The sequence below is a fragment of the Ptychodera flava genome, chromosome 1 (assembly GCF_041260155.1).
Source record: "Ptychodera flava strain L36383 chromosome 1, AS_Pfla_20210202, whole genome shotgun sequence".
In the NCBI taxonomy this organism is placed as follows: domain Eukaryota; kingdom Metazoa; phylum Hemichordata; class Enteropneusta; family Ptychoderidae; genus Ptychodera; species Ptychodera flava.
The window spans coordinates 37,447,883-37,453,882 of NC_091928.1; positions in this window are offsets into that span (position 1 = coordinate 37,447,883).

Genomic DNA, 6,000 nt, shown 5'->3' on the forward strand with positions numbered 1-6,000 from the left:
TTGCAATTCCTTAAAAGCCTCTTCACATTGTAAATAATTTGTTTAGGGGCGTGGCAATGATTGAGAAATGTCTTACAAATTTACGGAAATAATTTAGACAGTCCCCAAAACGCTTAAAGTTGGGTGACAGTGTGAGGACGGGGATAATTCTGAACAACTTCTTCTTTACTCAAGTCAACAGACACTCCCTCCCTATTAATTATGTGCCCCAAAATTTAACGGTCTTGCGCATGAATTGGCATTCCCTACATACCGTTATCTGGATAAGGCATCGCCGATGTGTTTGAGGTGTGATTCAAACTTGTCGCCAAATAAATAATGATGTCATTAATATAACATAAAGGCTTCTCCAAATGTCTTTATATTGGTCTTGGTCTCATCAGGTTGACTCCTATACCATCTTTCGGCCTCACCTTTTAGATATAAACCAAATGCCTTGGAGCCGTTTCTCCTCGGGCCAGCCATGGAGCTGTACAAAATCAGAGTACTGATTCCATCATCTTCGAGCATTCTGTTTTTCCTCCAATCTGAAAATTCCGGGTCCTATATCGGAGATGCTATCATTGCTCGATTGTCTATCTATCTATCTATCTAACAAATTTATAAAGCGCCAAATATCAAAGGTAAATATCAATGCTCAGTGGCGCTAAGAGTTCATAAAGAAGGCTCTCTGAAACATGTAACTTTTAAGCGTCTTTTGAAAATGTTTTTTTTTTTCCCCTTTATTGTCACTTACTCAAAACCGTTACATTACTGAATATATAATACTTAATTAAATCAAGAAAATGCGTGAAATCACTCCAGTATTTCAGATGGATGTCATTTCCCATCACTTTTGCCTGATAAGCGTCTGCGCTTTGTACAATATTCAGAAAAGATATCAGTCCATTCATACTTGGCTTCACTTTTTTACAGCGGCGATTAAACAAAAACTTCTTGACCAGCAATAAGAAATAATTCATTGATTTCCAAGTTTTCTTGGACAAGTACAGATCAGAATCTTTTCTAATACCTAACAAAGCATCAAAAGGTGAAATCTCAATCGTTATGTTGCACTTATTCTGTAATCTAATCTCTACATGTTTCCATAGATCTAATACATATTCACACTCAAAAAAAGATGTAGAATGCTTTCCTCTAAATTACCACAGAAATGAACATTTGTCTGAATCGACCTTTCCTCTTATTTTCAAAAATTTGTTAGTGGTCAGAATTCTACAGATAATTCTATATTGAAAATTGCGTAAAGTACAGTCACTTGTAATAGTAAATGGTAAAGAAAAAAATATATTAGAATCAAAGTGCCCAAATTGGCGTTCCCATTTCTGTTTGCATTTCATTGGTTTCAAGTGTTCCATTGAAAAAATCTCAAAAAGCATAGCATAACTTTTTTTACATGATCCCCTTGACAAAAATATATTGGGAAGTGTATCATTTACATAATTAAAACGTGACTGACGGAAATGCCTTAACCAACGTCTTGGAACTGCATTTATTAATCCCATTTATTTTAAAAAGTTAGGAGTAAAACTATATTTATCGCAAAAACTTTGAAATGTGAAAAAAGAGCCAGTCTCATCTAACAGATCTGACAAATACTTGACTCCATTCTGATACCAACTTGAATAAAAGACGTGTCATTATTCACCTTCACATCCGGGTTAAACCAAATACACTTTGGGGATACATAATTCTTGAGTTTCTTACACTGTATTTGGACCAACTTAGCAAAACTGAGTACCAGAAATTATGTCTCGAAAATCTTTTCTTTGCAAAATCTATAGTTTGGTCGGCCGAAAAATGTGAAAGGTAAGTGAGACTGATACCACCCCAAATAGTAAACAATTTAGCCCACTGTGAATCTTGATTAACATCATCCTGTGAACCCATGACACATGAACTGCTTGTATAAAAGAAGGGAGATGCGTCATTCGTAAGCCACCGTGTTCGTAATCACAACAGAGGCATAATCTTATTTACTTTATCTTGTTTTGAATTCCAAATAAAATTATAAAAAACTCTCGACAAAATAGTTAAATTACTATTAGACAAAGGAGGTAAAGACGAAAAAATATGAATTAATTTTGAAAGAGCTAGAGTCTTGATTACAGTAATTTTACCACATAACGACAATGGACGCCATGCCCAATTATCTAAAAGAACTTTCACTTCCTGCATCCTTTGTATGAAATGCAAATTCTCAAGTTTGTCTAAATCAACACTGAAAACGATACCAAGTGCAGTTAAGGGTTCATCAACCCAAAGCAAATTCATGTCAGGTAACAAAATATCCTTGGAATGGCGTTTAGAACCTATCCAGACCAGTTTTGTTTTCTCGTAGTTGATGCGAAGACCAGATAACTCTGAAAAGTCACGTAAAACATTTAACAAATTTCTCAATGAATTTTCAGTCCCATCCAAAATGAAAATGTATCGTCTGCGTACTGCCCAAGAAGAAAAACTTCATCTCTCAGCTTGATACCCTTTATGTTCGTGTTTGCTCTAATTTCATGAGATAGAATTTCTACATACGTGATGAATAAATAAGGAGATAGCGGATCACCTTGGCGGACGCGCCTCTTTCCAAAGAAAAAAATCTGAAAAGTTACCATTATTAATTACACAACTGGTAGTATTTGAATAGAAAACGTTGACCCATTTACGAAAAGTCGGCCCAAACTTAAAATAGTTAAGCACATTATCTATAAATTTCCATGAAAGAGTATCAAATGCTTTCTCAAAGTCTAACAAAACAAGTAAACCAGGAATGTTATCCAATTGCGAAGTCAGCAACACATCGTAAATCAACCTAATATTTTCCCAATGAATCTCCCCTTAAAAACCCTTTCTGATCAGAATGAATAATGGTAGGCAAAATTTTCTTCATGCGATTCGCCATAACACCCGAGGCTATTTTGTAATCAGTATTAAGTAAGGTGATGGGGCGCCAATTTTCCATAAGGAACCTATTTTTGTTAGGTTTCGGAATGCATGTAATAATTCCCCTCCTTTGCGAAATGGACATCTGACCAGTATGGTAAGCAGAGTTTAGTGCACGAACGACATAGTCGCCGATATCTTGCCAGAAAAACTTGTAAAATTCAGCAGGAAAACCATCCCTACCGGGAGACTTGTTATTGGCAATGGAGCGTAAAACGCATTCGCATTCTTGCATAGTAAGAGGCCCTTCCAAAACTGTCCCTATCCTCCTTACTCAACTTTGGAAGTGTGTTCCCATGCGTCATGAAATTATTCAAACCTTCGACACTATTATCCAAATACCCAGGCATAGAATAGAGACTTTTATAGAACGCGGATGCGCATTACTTATAGCATGGACATCTGTTACAGTACTACCGTCTTCTAAAGTAAGCTTACCAATGGTTTTGTTATAAAATTTCTCTTTCTAAAGAACAAAAGTACTTGGTAGGTTTCACCCTCAGTTGACCATCTAGCCTGTGCCCTAACTCGACTGCCTTCGACCTGCCTTCTACGAAGCTCAATTAACTGCTCCTGTTTTGCATGTAGCTCATCTAACGGTGCCACCAAGGATGAAAAATTAACCTGCTTTTCTAAAACCTCAATCTCTGCTTGCAACTTTTTCTCAGCTTGAATCTGCTCAGCCTTTTTCCTGGCTGCATACGGGATAGTGGCACCGCGAATTTTCATGTTAATCATATCAAGCAGCAACTCATCGGAAATACTAAAATCTAAAGTGCCTTCATTAAGATCTACTACTCTATACTCATTGACTGTTTCACGAATAGTATTTTTTACCAACTCAGCGTACGTATCATCGCGAAGGAGCGAAGTATTAAATTTCCAAAAGCCCTTACCACGCTGATTTGATTTAAACACAGTGTCAAGCTTATCATAGAGTGGTCACTCGATAACCGGCACGAATAGAGGCTGAATAAGTCATATGAACAAAATCTGGAGAAATAAGAAAATAATCTAACCTACTTTGGATAAAAGTAGGGTTACGCCTGCGCCATGTAAATTGACAGGTGGTCTCGTGTGTCATTCGCCAGATGTCGGTAAAGTTGTACTCATCACAAAGGAGATCAATTTCACAGCGCGAATCGCGATGGGAATCTTTTGTACGCCCAGCAGTATCACTATCGAAATCTCTGACAACATTCCAATCCCCAACCACAATAACTGAATCGTTACCTATCATGTCGATCTTCTCTTTGATATTTACAAAAAACGTAGGGTCATCCTCATTGGGACCATACAAACAAACTAAAGTAAAACGAAATCCTTCAGCTTTAAGTCAAGAAGAATATAACGCCCGTTTTGATCACTCTCTTCAAAATGAACTTGAAACTCAAAATTATTTTTGAGCAGTATCATCACACCTCTGCTATTACTGTCACCTGCACTAAAGTAAACAGGTGCACCCCATTCTAGGCGCCACCTGGTAAAATCGTTTTCTGAACAGCAGTGGGTTTCTTGCAAACAAAAAATGGAGGCGTCTTTTTTACGTAACCAATTCATCACGTCTTTTCTTGGACGTGTCACGCAAACCACGTACATTTAAAGAAATAATACTCAAGTTATGACTCATAAGTTACATGTGTTAAAGTTTGTTTGCGATCATCACAATTAAACTGTAATTGTAATTGGCATGAACTAGAAAAATAACTTCTATTTCTTGATACAATGCTAGTGACAATAAAGAAATTTAAACCCAACATGAAAAAAACAAGCAAGAAAAACGAACAGCCAAAAAAACCCAAAAAAACCGCAGTGAACAAGAAAAACCAAGGGGAAAAATATAAAAAACAAAAGACGAGGGCACAGAAACACAGAAAACAGGACGCAAGCAAAGAAGAAAGCAAGATATTAGCTGAACATGCTCTTAACATGCGTCATTCTCAAATCACTGTAGCCAATGACTAAAAACTGATATAAGGAAATAGTCTGATACTCATTTTCAATGATTCCTTACACATTGAGTTCATTGAATTTTACTGCTCTGCCGCTTTTAGCAGTTTTCACGAAGGTCGTGCCGAACTTTGTCCATACACTGAACCATTTCCTCTCCTTTCTCATCTTTCGAGCTCTCTGAAAAATTCCAGCATTTTCCTTTGTTAAACTCTCGTTTGTAGACTTGTTTCGACCGTAGCGAAATTCCAATGTCAGTGTTTTTGACATGACGTAGTTTAGTTCTAGCTGCGTAAAACTTAGCTGCAAGATGGCTTGACTTGATTTAACCACATACACGGGCAAATCTTGACTGGATCGCGGCAGAGGGTGGCAATTGTCTATATCGTTGACTGATATAGCGACACCAGCTGCTTGGCTTATTTTACAAACCGCTGCACTAATTTCATCAAACGTTTTATTTTCCGTGTATAATCCATGAATTTCCAACGAGTATCTTCTATGATATTGTTCAGAATCTCTCTGTCTTTCTTTGAGTTGTTGAATTTCTTCTTTATCTTTGCTCACCTCATTTTCTAGGGCCAAGATTTTTACGTCGTGTGCGGTAACAGTGTCGTCCAATACGAAGGCTCTTTTTCAAATCCCGTATTTCGGTGCTAAGTTCTGTAGAAACTGAATCAAGTTTGTCCATTAGTCTAGTAAATACATCTTGTAGAGACATTTCCATATTTTTTGAACAAGGAGACTGCTCTAGACTACCAGGACTCTCAGAAACAGAACAATGTGAAGGACTGGTTTTACTCACACCTGTTGCAGCCATCTTGACACGTTTCGGAGTCACACCACCACTGTCACTGGAACTGCTCACACTTTTGGAGAATTTTTTTCTTCTGGAACGTTTCGGCATTGGAAACACATGCAGTCAGTAGACTATTACCAAACCATGTCTTTCTGACTACCTTACAGGTCTCTAGTCAGCAAATATCCCTGGTTTCGACGTCAAAAACCAGGAGCCATGTGAAAACGTGGCTCACTCCACAAGAACCAAAAGCGCCCTCGTCTTTTGAAAATGTTAATGTTAGCGGAGGTTTTAATGTCAATGGGTAGAGA